The sequence below is a fragment of the Hemibagrus wyckioides genome, linkage group LG28 (assembly GCF_019097595.1).
Source record: "Hemibagrus wyckioides isolate EC202008001 linkage group LG28, SWU_Hwy_1.0, whole genome shotgun sequence".
In the NCBI taxonomy this organism is placed as follows: domain Eukaryota; kingdom Metazoa; phylum Chordata; class Actinopteri; order Siluriformes; family Bagridae; genus Hemibagrus; species Hemibagrus wyckioides.
Genome location: NC_080737.1, coordinates 16,805,445 through 16,822,023, shown reverse-complemented (window position 1 = coordinate 16,822,023; position 16,579 = coordinate 16,805,445).

Genomic DNA, 16,579 nt, shown 5'->3' with positions numbered 1-16,579 from the left:
GTGACGAAATAGATAGATAGATAGATAGATAGATAGATAGATAGATAGATAGATAGATAGATAGATAGATAGATAGATAGATAAATGTTTACAGGTGAAAACCACATGTGGAACATGACTAAATAAATAAATAAACAAACAAATAAACAAAGATGCAAACCACATGTATAACATGATTAAATAAATAACAAAGGTTTAAAAGGTGAAAAGCCACCTGTGTAACGTGACTAAATAAATAAATAAACAAACAAAGGTTTAAAGGTGAAAACCACATGTGGAACATGACTAAATAACCAAATAAACAAACAAACAAATAAATAAAGATTTAAAGGTAAAAACCACATGTGCAACATGACTACATAAATAAATAAATAAATAAATAAATAGGGTTTTAAGGTGAAAACCACATGTGGAACATGACTAAATAAATCAGTAAATAAATAAATAACACAGACTGCACTAGGATTAATCACTATTAAGGGAGAGGCCCAGGCTGGATTAGATAAATTAGGGAAATCCAGACTGGTGTGATAAACATCAGAGACAATGACACGGCATCAAAGGGAAAATCGCTCTCTCCTTCACCACTGCTGTATTTACATCTCAGCCACGACTACAAACGGTTAAAGTCATTCTGAAATGCTCCCATTTAGCGTGACCTTAACATCACTGCGAACAGCGAAATCATTTTGACAACCACCAACCGTTCGAGTACAAAAGTATGACTGTGCACCGAATCCTGAGAAGACAATTACAAGAGAAGATTGACTCACTGAGTGACGGTGAGACACTCCATTATCAAGCTCTTTTTTCCCTCATACCAACGTTTTGATAGATGCTTTTATCTAAATGAGGCGAGTCCGAGGGGGAAGCTGAGCAGACCGGGGTTGTCGGGTTCGCTCGCCTTACTCGGCAGTGTGGGATCTGATCTTATAACCCTGGGGTCAGGAGAGCAGAGCGTTAACTGATGTGTCTCTGTCTCTTCTGCGCTGCTCACAGACTGGATGTAATTACTCTGGTCCATCAGACAGCTCCATCCTTCAGCACTCAGATCTCTGACATGTTTATGGCACTCTGTTATTCCCAAAATGACCATTTTCAAGTTGACCAAGCAACAGGATCACGACTGTGGCCCTCGAGCAGTGTGCAGCTCTCTGCAGAAAGCATGCTCTCTCTCTCTCTCTCTCTCTCTTTCTCTCTCTCTGTCTCTATCCCTCTGTCTTTCACTCTGTCGGTCTCTCTTGCTCTCTCTCTGTCCCTCTCTCTCTCTCTTTCTTTCACTCTGTTAGTCTCTCTCTCTCTCTCTCTCTCTCTCTCGCTCTCTCTGTCTCTTCACACCTTCATAAAACTCTACGTGTCAAACGTATGAAACTGAGGGGTTTTTTGCTTTTAAGGTATCCATTTGAATGTATTAGACCTGATTATGATTAATTTATTAGTCATTAGACGGCGGCCCATCACACTTCATCAGGTGCAGATTTATACGTCTCGTAACTCTTATAGCTACACACAATTTTTCACTGTAATTACTGAATAATAATTATTAATAATTAACTAATAACCAGGGACAAAGAACCCAGGGATTCAGGTTAAATAAATAAATAAATAAATAAATAAATAAATAAATTTATGTTAGCTATTCCAGGTATAAATGAATGAATGAATGAATGAATAAATGAATAAATAAATAAATAAATAAATCAATCAATCAATCAATCAATCTCAGCTATTCCATGAATTTGCCCAGTTATTCCATGAAATGTATTTATTTATTTACTTATTTATTTATTTACCTATTTATGTCAGCTATTCCATAAATAAATAAATAAATAAATAAATAAATAAATGTATGTTAGCTATTCCAGGTACAAATGAATAAATGAATAAATAAATAAATAAATAAATAAATAAATAAATAAATAAATAAATAAATCTCAGCTATTCCATGAATTTGCCCAGTTATTCCATGAAATGTATTTATTTATTTATTTATTTATTTATTTATTTATTTATTTATTTATTTATTTATTTATTTACCTACCTATTTATGTCAGCTATTCCATAAATAAATAAATAAATAAATTCATTAATTAATTAATGGTAGCTATTTCTCTTTTTTTGTTATTTTTTCTCTTTCCTTCTCTCTTTTTTTGGGGGGCTTTTCTAAGTATTTACTGCTCTCATTCTTTCATATCAAATATTTTCACAGAAATAATACAATTTTTAAATATTAAAATTTCTTTAACGATATTCCTATTAAATCATCATCCATACGAAATGCTTCATTAAACCCGAGCTCCCGCCAAATGCGGCGGTCAGTCACACAGTTGGAGGGTGATGCTGAGTTCAAGCCGACGGTCTCGGGACACCAGGGAATCGGATTAGTTAGCAATCCTGACTCAGAAAATGCAGCTGGTGTTTTCATAAGATGTTTCTGGTTTGGAGTTGATATACGAGGTATTTTCCTCTTTCTCATTCTATTTCTTCAGAGAGAGAAAAAATGTATTTCACAGGGAACAGAAAAGACAGCGTGAAGAGGGAAAAGCCTGTCAGGTTAGCTAGACATGCTAACATAGAAGAGGAACTATAAATAAATAAATATATATATATATATATATATATATATATATATATATATATATATATATAATGCTAGTCCATGGTTTGGCCTGTTTACTGTAATGCAAGTAATACGGTTACTATTCATCATAATGCTAATCCATCAGTTAGCCTGTTTACCATAATGCTAGCTTATATCATAATGCTATTCAGCTAGTTTACTATAACGCCAATGTTTTTTAGAATGATAGTGTACATTTTAGCCTGTTTACACTAATGTTAGCTTATATTTTAGCCTGTTTACTGTAATACAAGTTTACATTTTAGCCTGTTTACTATAATGCTAGTTTATATTTTAGCTTATTTACTATAATGCTATTTTACATTTTAGCCTGTTTAAACTAATGCTATTTTATATTTTAGCCTGTTTACACTAATGCTATTTTACATTTTAGCCTGTTTACACTAATGCTATTTTACATTTTAGCCTGTTTAAACTAATGCTATTTTATATTTTAGCCTGTTTAAACTAATGCTATTTTATATTTTAGCCTGTTTACACTAATGCTATTTTACATTTTAGCCTGTTTACACTAATGCTATTTTACATTTTAGCCTGTTTAAACTAATGCTATTTTATATTTTAGCCTGTTTACACTAATGCTATTTTACATTTTAGCCTGTTTAAACTAATGCTAGCTTATATTTTATCCTGCTTACTATAATGCTAGTTTACATTTTAGCTTGTTTACTATAATGCTAGTTTACATTTTAGCCTGTTTACCATAATGCTAGTTCATATTATAGCCTTTTAACTTTAAGACTAGCTTACATTTTAGCCTGCTTACTATAATGCTAGTTTACATTGTAGCCTGTTCACACTAATGTTAGCTTATATTTTAGCATGTTTACTGTCATGCCAGCTTACATTTTAGCCACTAAGATGCTAGTTTACATATTACTCTGTTTACTATATAATGCTAGTTTACTATAATGCCAATGTTTATTATAATTTATATTTTAGCCTGCTCGCTATAATTCTAGCTTAGATTTTATCCTGTTAACTATAATGCTAGTTTATATTTTAGCCTGTTTGCTATAATTCTAGCTTATATTTTAGCCTGTTTACTATCATGCTAGCTTACATTTTAGCCTGCTCACTATGATGCTAGTTTACATATTACTCTGTTTACTGTATAATGCTAGTTTACTATAATGCCAATGTTTATTATAATTTAGATTTTAGCCTGTTTACTAAAATGCTAGCTTACATTTTAGCTTGTTTATTATAATTTAGATTTTAGCCTGTTTACTAAAATGCTAGCTTACATTTTAGCTTGTTTATTATAATTTAGATTTTAGCCTGCTCGCTATAATTCTAGCTTAGATTTTATCCTGTTAACTATAATGCTAGTTTATATTTTAGCCTGTTTGCTATAATTCTAGCTTATATTTTAGCCTGTTTACTATCATGCTAGCTTACATTTTAGCCTGCTCACTATGATGCTAGTTTACATATTACTCTGTTTACTGTATAATGCTAGTTTACTATAATGCCAATGTTTATTATAATTTAGATTTTAGCCTGTTTACTAAAATGCTAGCTTACATTTTAGCTTGTTTATTATAATTTAGATTTTAGCCTGCTCGCTATAATTCTAGCTTAGATTTTATCCTGTTAACTATAATGCTAGTTTATATTTTAGCCTGTTTGCTATAATTCTAGTTTATATTTTAGCCTGTTTACTATCATGCTAGCTTACATTTTAGCCTGCTCACTATGATGCTAGTTTACATATTACTCTGTTTACTATATAATGCTAGTTTACTATAATGCCAATGTTTATTATAATTTAGATTTTAGCCTGTTTACTAAAATGCCAGTTTACATTTTAGCCTGTTTATTATAATTTATATTTTAGCCTGTTTACAATAATGCTAACTTAGATTTTAGCTTGTTTGCTATAATTCTAGCTTCTATTTTAACCTCTTTACTATAATGCTAGTTCACATTTTAGCCTGTTAACTATACTGCTAGTTTATATTTTAGCCTGCTTACTACAATAGTAGCTTATACTTTAGCCTGTTTACTATAATACTAGCATTATCTGTAGCAAATATCTTTGGCATCAAACCACCATTAAAATGATATTGTAGTGGCACTTTTTTTTACATTTATGACCTCCATAACAAACTCATACCTGTTAGCTATGTGATTGTCTTATGCTAATTCCGCTAGCTACACTGAAGGTGAAGGTATCAGTATAAAAACATTACTCCAGATGTATTTCCTTGTGTATTTACACAGTTATACTTCAGGCTCAAGAACCTTTAAATCCATCACACACACACACACACACACACACACACACATAGCTACAGAGCATTATCAGACACTTTACAGTACAATTAATTAAAATACAAACGCATGAACTGCTCACACACACACACACACACACACACACTGCAAGTGACTAAGGTCACTAATCACGTCACTGCCACAGATCACATCCCATCAAATCACACTCAGTTCCTTCCAGTGTACAGCTAAGACACCATCTCTGTTTGTTTGTTTATTTAAAATAAATAAATAAATAAATAAACAAAGTTAGAGACTGAAAACATGTCCAAAAAATTCAACCCAAAATAATTAGCGGCTAAAATGTCCACCGTCTGACGGAAAACGTAAATTTTCTCTTCACTAAACCCACTCAATTCTCTTCTCCATAAATAAATAACTAGTTTGCTATCATGCTAATTAATAGACTAGCCCTTGTCTAAACAATGCTAGCTCTTGGCTTAGCCTGTTTACTTTAAAGCTAGCTTATATTTAGCGCCTTCACTACAACTACAATATTTACTGTAAAGCTAGTTCTAAAGTTATCCAGATCAATGCAGTTAGCCTAATCGCCATAATTCACTAGGTCACTATAATGCTAATTTGTATTTTTTGCCATTTTAATATCATGCTAGTTAATTTTTTTTTTCTTGTATTACTAGCTAAAAACATTTATATATTTTACAATTAATCAAATCAACACAATGCTAATCCATAGGTAATACAGGTCACTGTAATGCTAATCCATGGGTTAGCATGTTTACTTTTATGCTAGCAATACAGTTATTTTACTAGAACACTAGTTTATATTTTAACTAGTAATACAGTTAGCGTGAACAACACAATGCTAATCCGTAGGTAATACAGGTCAATGTAATGCTAGTCCATGGGTTAGCCTGTTTAATCTAATGCTAGCAAGAAAGTAAGTTTACTGTAATGCTCATTTATATTTTAGCTTGTTGACTATAAAGATAGTTTATATATTAGCTTGTTTACTACAATGCTAGGGTATATTTTAGTGTATTTATTATAATGCTACTTTATATTTAAGATTGTTTATTATGATGCTAGTTTATATTTTAGCTTGTTTAATATGAAGCTAGCTTATATTTCAGCTTGTTTACTATAAAGCTGCTTTACATTTTAGCTTGTTTACTATAAAGGTAGTTTATATTTTAGCTTGTTTACTACAATGCAAGTTTATATTTTAGCTTCTTTACTACAATGCTAGTTTATAATTTGTTATAATGCTAGTATACATATTAGCCGGTTTACTATAAGCTCTTTTCCGTAAAGCCAGTTTACATTTTGGTTATTCTACAACTTAGCATGTTTGTTATAATGCCGTTTTATTTAGCGTTAGCCTGGTCGCTGTATTGATAGCCTGTTTATTATAATGCTAGTTGATATGTTAGCTTTTTTCTTATAATTTCAGAATAGACTATTTACACTAACGCTAGTTTTCTTGGTTTATTTTCTTGACTGGAATGCTAGTTTATATTTTGGCCTGTTTACTATCATGCTAGTTAGCATGTTGGTGTGCTTTTCTGTCTCGCGCTGGTCCAGTGAACACTCCATTCCCGTCGTCTCGTGTTGCATTTTTTCTTCGTGTTGCATTTTAAATATTCTAATGATTTGTGAGGATACAGGGTTCAGAAATAGAAGGGTCTGTATTTTTATGCCAGCGTGCAGAAGGCTGAAATTGATCCCAGGAGCTTCTGTTCTATTTAACCTACTTAAGCATGAGCGTGTGCAGAAGCCCCGAGGATTTAACATTTCCAAGTGTCAAAATGAATTAAGCATCACAAATACTACTTATATCTCCTCGAGTCTCTCTCTCTTGCTCTCTTTCTCTCTCTCTCTCTTGCTCTCTCTGTCTATCTCTCTCTCTCTCTGTCTATCTCTTACTATCTCTCTCACTGTCTCTTACTGTCTCACTCTCTCTGTGTCTCTGTCTATCTCTCACTGTCTCTCTCTCTCTCTGTGTCTATCTCTCACTGTCTCTCTCTCTCTCTGTGTGTCTATCTCTCACTGTCTCTCTCTCTGTCTCTCTCTCTCTGTCTATCACTCACTCTCTTTCTCTCTTTCTGTCTATCTCTTACTGTCTCTCTCTCTCTCTATCTTTTACTGTCTGTCTCTCTCTGTATATCTCTCTGTTTATCTCTATCTCTTTTTTTCTGTCTATCACTCACTCTCTTTCTCTCTCTCTGTCTATCACTCTCTTTCTCTCTCTCTGTCTATCTCTTACTGTCTCTCTCTCTCTCTCTCTCTGTCTTTCTCTCTTTGTCTATCTCTTACTGTCACTTTCTTTGTCTATCTCTCTTTCTCTCTCTCTCTGATGTTTGAACCCCAACCTTCTGATCAACAATCCAGGGCTCGGTTCACTGTAACACTTGCAATGAAGAATAAAAAAGGATTTTTATGTTGATCATATGCACAGATTTTTGGAGAGAAATGCAAAATTTGTGAATTGTACTTTTTTTTTATTCTATTAGGTTTATATTTTTTCTTCTACCTGCCATCATTACACTTCACTCATCCCCATGTGGCTTCAGATTAACTGACAGAACCGCTGGCATTTCATCATCATCAATGGTTGCCTAGAGACAATGGATGGATGGCTGGATAGATGAACACCAGGCGCTGAGCGTGAGGAGGTGTGATTCGGTCAGACAGCAGACTGAGGTCAGATTCATTCTCCTGTGCTGTCGTACTGTCTCCCATGTCTCCGCCGTTCATTTCACAAACTTGTTTAGAGTCTTTCATGGTGCTCCAGTCTCTCTTTTAATCCCTAAGTCATTCTTCTCAAACTTTTTTAAAACAGCAGTAGCGTCTCTGCACTTTGAAGGCTTCACCAGGAAGTTGTAAGGATGCTGCAGTTTTTGGTAAAGATTTGAACCAAATAGTCTCTAAAATACATGCCAGCTTTCCACTGTATGATTTTGCTGCAGATTGTAAAAGAATTATATGATTCTGACTTTAGATGAGCTTTAAGGTATAATGTGACATGATCATCAGCTATGGAGTCCTGTTGTGACCAAGGATGGCCAGTGCCAAAGTGTGAATGGTGTGTGTGTGTGTGTGTGTGTGTGTGTGTGTGATGTTTTTTGGCCCTTTCAGGGTGTCACCTCGACGGATGAATGGATGGATGTACGGATGGATGGACAGATGGATGGATGGATGGATGGACAGATGAAGGGATATATGGACAGATGAATGGATGGATAGAGGGATAGATGGATGGACAGATGGATGGATGGACGGATGGATGAAGGGATAGATGAATGGACAGATGGACATATGAATGGATGGATGAATGGACAGATGGATAGATGAATGAAGGAATAGATGGACAGATGAATGGATGGATAGAGGGATGGACGAATGGGCAGATGGACGGATGATTGGACAGAGCACAGCTTCTATAATGCTCATGTAAATGCCACCAATAGGAGAACAGCATGTGATTAAACAAAATGTGGAAATGATAAAACATAAACTCTTTGCCTTTTTAGAACATTTCTTCTAGACATACAGAACACTGCCACTTTAAATTTGAGTTTATCCGAGGTATAGAAGGTCCAGAGCAGACAATAAATACAAAGAGTACAAGACATTGTGTACAGACAGATATTACAGATAGCAAAATGTGCCTTAGCCTTGTATTGTTTTTGCCTTGAGCCAGGAGCAGAGATATGAAGTAGAGCAGCGTGATATTACAGCTCACAGAGGTAATCTATGGACCTTAAAGACTTCAAGCAATCTTCATATCTGTTTATCTTTGCACTTCTGTCCGTCTGAACCTTCCTAGAGTACAAGTATCCTGGAAAAACATCTTCTGGCATGTAAGCAGTGTCTTTAATAGACAGATTGATTAATTGATTTGAAATTGATTTAATAGACTGACTGATTAATACTAAGTACTTATGCCGGTAACAGTATCAGTATAGGAATTAGCGAGTAGCAAGAAAGATATACTATGATAAACTGTATCACCATAACACAGTCATGGAAATGAACGCATAAATCCTCAACACTGAGAGAAATTTCAGCAGATACATGTCGTGTGACATCACTGGGGATGTGGTAGCTTAGTGGTTAAGGCTTTGGACAATATACAATATTTACAGTAATGCTAGTTCTAGAGTTATCCAGGTCACCGTAATGCTAGTAATACAGTTAGTCGAATCACCATTATGCTAATTCAATGCTTAGCCAGTTTACTATAATCCTAGTTTATACAGTATTTTAGGCATTTTAATATAATGCTAGTTAATATTTTAGCTTTTATTGCTAGCTAAATGGTTTATATTTTATAGTTAATTAAATAAACACAATGCTTCGGACTACTGATCAGTAGGGTGTGAGTTCGAATCCCAGGTCCACCAAACTGCCACTGCTGGGCCCCTGAGCAAGGCCCTTAACCCTCAATTGCTCAGTTGTATAAAATGAGATAAAATGTAAGTCGCTCTGGATAAGGGCATCTGCTAAATGCCGTAAATGTAAACATAAATCACAACACGTGTTCAGCTGAAGCCTTCTTCAATTCAAGCGTCAAACATTAGTGCAGCTCTCATATGGAGTTAAAAAGAAGAATCCTGTGCTTGCAGTTTCACTAGTTCAGATCGTTTTCCACAAAACAATCACAAACAAATCCTAGAGGGACTGATTAGCTCTGGTCTTGGTGCAAACAAATCTGATCAATTAGACCATTTCCCATTAAAAGTGTGTATTTTATGTCTGCCGATGGATTTCAGGTTTCAGATTGTCCGTGGGTAGACTAGCAGGCATGAGCAGGCATAGCTGGAGCCTCGTCATCATCATCGGTATGACATCAATAAAAGGTGAGTCAAACAGCCAACTACTGCGCTTGAATGAGCGACAAAACACTTTAGACTAATGGCAAGCCAAAAATGCAATGCCTAATGCAGGATCAAGCGCGGACCAAACAGGAAAGGCAGGCACTTCTACCCAGTCACTCAAACCTGTCGCGGTCCAGCCAATGGTCTGTAATGTATTTGTGTCAGCATCCACTCTCGGCCATGTTCTGATGACGGTTTTGCCGTTCTGTCCGCTGACACACTGGCCACTTTGTATTCAGCATGGGAGCTGCTGCCGTTAATTAGCCTCTGTCTGTCGCTGAGCAGAACCAGCATAAATCAAGCCTGCTCTTGCCAGGCCTCATTAGGGCGCTTTGAGTGATGCTGAGAGGGCACGAGGCCAGGCGTTTAAGCCGGAGCACACCCAGCGCTGTTTTTACAGCTCACTTCAGAGAGCGCTGGAAGGACGGAGCGGAACGGAGCGGAGGGGGAGTCTAAATGGACTTTTTGGCGAATGGTTTGCCAAAAAAAAAAAAGAAAGAAAGAAAGAAAGAAAGAAAGTACACCGAGCCAAATAGCAAATGGAATATGGTTGGGGTTCAGGGTAATTTTAGGATCAGTAACAGCAATGACAAGTGGACTACAAGCTAATAATGGTCCAAATTAATGATGACTGGAAGATGTAAGGAGTAATAAGAATGATGTGGAGCAAATTATCACACACACACACACACACATATAGCATCAGAAAGCCATGATTATTCAGTTCAATTCAATTCAGTTTGAGTTCTGTGGCGCTTTTAACAATGTGCACAGGGGATTTACAGGGATATAGAAATTCAGAATAAAAATTAAAATTTATATTTAATGAGCAGGACAGAGGTGACCATGGTAATATGAGGTGATTTGAGGAAGAAACCATGAGAGGAACCAGACCTTATCTGGATATCACAGTGAGTGGAATTATACTTTCTTCAGCCGTATATTTATCGGGGGTTTTTTTCAGCTCTGTAATGCCCTACTGGATTCCTGCCATGTTTCATCTGAAGAAAAAAAACGTGACAGTTTTAACCACGAGCCACCGGAAAAGCTCCAGTGCATCTTGGCACTGATTCTACAAGTCTCTGGAAATATACTGGAAATATAATTTTTCCAAAAAAATAAATAAATAAATAAATAATAATATTCCCACATTCAGATCACTGTCTAAAGCTTCGGTCCAAAATAACATCTCAAAACTAGGGTAAGATCAGGTGACTGTAAAGGATTTAGCATATGATTTACTTCGTCTTATGCTCAACAAACCAGTAAATAAGCCCTCTGGATTAGGGGCGGAGTCACAGTGGAAGAGGCCACTCCCACAAGGATCTATATGTAGGATAAATCGTAGCAAAACACAGCCACTGCACGTTTGTTTTTGTTTTTGTTTTTTTGCCTTTAATTTGTCACTCATCTGTATCACGTAGTTATGAACATACCACGTCTTCCCTAAGGACGAGAAAACAGGATTTCTTTTCTTTCGCATTTCTTTATTTCTCAACTCTCTCTCCCATTCACTCCTGCCATTTGATGTCTCCAAACCATGTCCAAACTTGACATTCAACCAAACCAATGTTTCTGTGGCAACCAGAGAGGAGCATGAGTCATGTGGGGAATGAGGTGGCCCGCTAAACTGGAGCTCCACATCTTACGAGCTGGATATTACCTCAGATATCAAATAACACTCATCAAAAGCTAGCATGAAATGTCACCGCTCAAGTTAAGAGAGAGAGTCGTCCCTACACTCCCTACCCAAATCCCTCCTATCACGTTACTATTACAAATTTACTATTTAGCAATAATATATTTTCCCAAGACAAAAACAAGTGATTAAATACTATTACTAATAATAATAATACTGCGTCACTGACATTCGTTCTGACCTCACGCTAACAGGAAACATGTTCAAATCGCTAGTGTTTGTAAAATTTTTATTTCTTCCATTCTGTCCATCCATTATTTGGATTCTCAACTGTGTTGCGTTGTAGTGATGTGTTCGTTTGCGAACGAATCGACTCTTTGGTTCAGCTCTTTGACTCACTTCTTTTATGTACATGGATATATGGAGTCGATTTGCATACAAGAGCCATTTTCAAGTTGTTTCTATTTTTTTAAAACATAGACGCATGTGATTTCAACCTGCCAGTGTGTCCGTGTGTATTTTTGTAAGCTTCTAAGCCTATCGTGTGTTTAACTCAGCATGTGTGGCGAATAATTATGTGAGTAAATGGAACAAAAATCTCTTAAATGAAGCACAGACGCGGGGGTTTTTTAATCAGTAGCACCTTGCTGATTTTAATAGGCCTAGATTTTATTTTAGTACTGTTATTTTATTGATTAGAACGGAGAGTAAGGTTAGAAATGTCAGTGACCCAAAGGAATCGACTCAAACGAGTCAACTGATATGACTTAATAGAGCGAGCTGTAATTCTGATCATTTCCGTGCACACACACACACACACACCTGCTATCAAGGTCTCTACAGACGAGATGTTTATGTTTCTGGGCTAATAAGAGAAACACAGATAAGATACACTGTTTATAGATGTGTTATTAATAGTGTATCTGTTGTATGGACTGTATTAGGTGTTGAACATGTTGTATAACAGCTAGATTGCTTTAAAAGTGATCTCCGCTCAATAAAATGAGGGGTAATGAAGTAGAAAACAAGATCCAGGTTTTATAAAAGCCTCTACTGATTTATTAAGACGTTCTCCTGGCAGCTCGGCTTTTTCGGCTCCGGTTCAGGAATCTCAATTACGACTAGTTTTTAATTCCATACACCAGCTTCTACTTGCACTGTAGTTTTGCCCAGAAGCGAGTGTCAGGCAAAGAGAGCGACCACTAACCTATAATCTGTCACACACACACAAACTGGCGAGTGACCAGCCACTCCTCAAAGCTAGACGCAAATGTGTGTTTATTCTACACACTCAGACACTACCTCACTGGCTGTTTGTTCAAAAGCCTCTCGTCCTGAACACGGTCATTTATTCCACTAATATCTGTGGCAGGCCAGCGGGTAAATAAACACCAACCGGGCCTAAGGAGAGGCGTGCTTTGTTTTCTCGTCTCTTTTATTATTTTTCTACGGTGCTGTCTCGTGAACGCAGCGCAGGAATAACAGCCGAGAGCTTCTCCAGTCGTCTCTAGCCGTAACCCTTATCCCTGCGCTCTGTAGCAGAACCCAGGCAGGCTCTCTGAAGGGTTCGCTGAAGTTCTGAAGGCTGCTTTAGAGCTGTATGAGGTGAAATTTAAGCCGGGGAATTTACTTGTAAAGACACAAATGATTCAAGACCCGAAAGGGATATTTTATGGGCGGAGTTAACATTTCTATATTTTCCTACGATTTGTGTTGTTTGTATCAAAGTGAACTAGCATTATGTATTTTAAAAAAAGGACAAAAAATCGTATCCAACCAGAAAATCGGATTAAAATTCAGTTGAATTTTGTTCAAGATCATACGAATGCGATGAACTTTTTGAACACAGCTACATAATGTGGGCGGAGTTAGTGTTTCTAGGTTTTTCTTAAGCAAAATCCAATCACTTTCTTGATTCGAATTTCTATCATCGGCTAATATTTTTATTTTTATAACATGGCTACGCACTTCATAAACGTTTACTATTTCACGTCGCACTGGTCTCATATTTACAAATTAGCAAACTGCTAAAATTTGAGGCAAAGTTACGCTAAGTGTAACGTTTACAACGGTTAGGGTTATGCGGTGAAATGAAACAGCTACATCCATGATTCGTAGACATTTGCAAGAAGAAGACATTTCAATTTAGTGCCAATAACCAGCTGCAAGCGGTAAATACCTTCATTTCTATTCTCTTCGACATGATCCGTGGATCACGTAACACTTTTCCACTCTTAGTAATGGGTATATCTTTTAAACATCAGCTATTAAAATACACCCTGATCAACTTGCAAAAGAACTATACTATGCTAAGAAAGCACAAGACGAGCTAAAACAGGTTCGCTGAATTAAATGAATAGAGCAAAAGTAGCTAATGGACTCTTGATACAATGGCTTTCCATGCAGCGCTGACTCCCTACTATTGGCTGCTGCTTGGCAGTATGATTATATAGAATATTCCTGCTGATAATAAAATAGCAGACCAGCCGTGGTGTTAAAAGCAAGAATGTTTTTCATTAAGGTAAAAGGTTTGGCTTTTTTTTTTTTTCCTTCCCACGACTCCGAGGTGGCCGTCATTAAGCCTTTCAGTTCCGAAGCTAAATGGACGGCGTGGTGAATGCAGGGCGCAGGAATAAGGTGGCTGCTCATTACATCACACACCACAAACTCTTCTGCCATCAGAGACTAAACAGGCTGGAGATCATTTCTCCCATGTGCTTCACAGCGTATCGGAAAACGGAAAAATAAGCCTGCGTTTGCCTTTGAAATGATAAACTCGCGTTACAAATTTTTTAATCTGCAACTCGGGTTGGTTCGACGTCTCTCTCTTTCATCTGCCGTAACCGGATTTCATTTTCCACTTAGTTCTGCAATTTGCAAAGTTTCAGAATTGGGGTTGTGAAATTTCTTGGAGTTTCTTGTTCTTTCTTGCATGACAACAAGAGGAAGAAACCGATTATTATATTAAGGTGTGTTCATGCATGCAGCATTTGTGCCGTTTGAATGGAATTCCGACGTGTTTTCCGTCTCCGTGTAGTTCTCCGTGTAGGCAGATGAGAACACGACGTTCACGCTTGGGTGTGGACCGAAACAACCGGTCCAGGAGCGTCCGAGAGAGGTGATGTCGGTCCACGTATTGTGATGTGCAATAAATTGCTACATATGCAATAACTTTAAATCATTGTTGTCTGCTACATACAGAGGAACCTCGGCATAGGAATGTAATTCGTCCTGGAGGCGAAAATCTGTATTGCGAAATGAATTTTCCCATAAGAAATAATGAAAAAGCAGATAATCCGTTCCAGCCGCCCAAAAATATGACCACTATGACCAATAGGAAGCGTATGTAAACTGTATGGCTGCTTACAAAGAACTGACACAAGCCAAGCATTACATGTCAAGGCTTCTCACAGGAAGTCGTGCCACCAGGCTTGGGCTAAAAATAGAACAGACCACCCACACCACCGATCTGTCAAGAAAAAAACACCTGAAAAATCACCTAGCTTTTGAACGCATGCTGAAGGCATCATTGGTCTCGTGGGTTGACTCTTTCCACACAGCTTTCACTGACTGAATTCATAAAAATTCATAAACTCGCATGGGTTGGCTTCACTTGGCTTTCCACTGACGCTAACAAGTTTTGAACGGCTCCCAGACGTACTCGCGACTTAGCTAGCGCTCAGTTCAGTTCGTTCGTATGCTGAAAATGTTCGTATGCCAAAAATTTCAATTCTTAAAGCGAAAATTCTTAAGGGAGGGCATTCATGTGACGTTCCACTGTATCTCAAACAAGATTGGGATTCTTTCACTGTACCTACTATGTATATTTATTGTTTAATTCTTATATTTTATTTTACACTTACTTTACTTTAGATTGTACTGCGAGCAACTGAACTATTTCCCTGGGGGAAATCAATAAAGTATTCCGATTCAGATTCTTCTAAGAGAAATCACAGAGAGAGCCATTTGACTCAGAATCAATGAATCGAATCGATTCACATCGTGACACGAAGCAGACTCGCTGCGTGGGGTTGTTTTTTAGGTCGTGAATTTTTCCCGTAGCACCAGAACAAAAATGTAATAACTTCTGGATATCGTAAAGAGAAACTAAATCCGGAAACAAACTAGTTTACGCAATAATCGAATCACTTTGCGCCAGCTCCGAGTCATAATTCTAATGGAAGAGTTATCAGGCGAGGATGTTTTCAGGCTCGAATGCCTCTCAGACGGTTATAAACTCTCACTTTTTGCTTTGCATAATCTGTGAAACTAAACTAAATCAAATAGCAAGCGAAGCCCGAGTATCAATTTGGCTCTGATTCAGACTCGAAAGGACTAACAGGTGTGAAAGCAGCTAAGATGCATTTTATTTTTTTAAATGTGACTTAGTAAAAATTCACCGTCTGAGAGATCACAGAACCTCGTTTCCTCTGCAGCTCGGTCTGTGTGTATCACATCACATCACTCACTTTGACCTGAATTGACTCCTGTCCTGTTGGTGTGTTAAAGCCTGAGGTGACTGTATGAGCTAGAAAATGCCTCCTGACCTTGAAGGAAACGCTGCAATTGTTCGATTTAATCCTCCATCGTTAATAACGTGTGTGTGTGTGTGTGTGTGTATGTTTTGGACTGGATGGAGGAATAATATCCTGCAGCGAATCACCTTTAGAGCGGTTAACTCATGCAGACGGGTGAGATGTAGCCTCGGTGTTGGTCAGGGTAACAGTGTTATTGCTTCAGGCATTTGCACTGTCCTCAACCCTGTCAGCACAGAACGCACTCTCCGTAACGCCGAAACCTTCGCCGGGCCAAAGCAGCGTCTCTGAAACACCTTCACCTCTTCACCTGCCCAGATGAGCAGTGGAAACTCTTCCTTTTGAAAACAAACATTTGAGCAATCCAGTAAAACAGACCTTTAGTACTTCAGGTAAAAAAAATAAAGAAAGAAAGAAAACCCTGAAACTAGCATAAGACTAGCATTGAACTCTCTGACGTCTTGATTTTATTTCTTTTTCTAGAATTAGTAAACTTTTCTGGGGGGTTTTTTCCCCAGTTTAAGCCGTCTTAAACCTCAGATATGTGGTATATTTTTTTCCCTAGAACATATTTTTTTAAAAATATATGAATGTAGAGATAATAATAACAAGAAGAAGAAGAACTATTATTCATCAGCAGATAAAT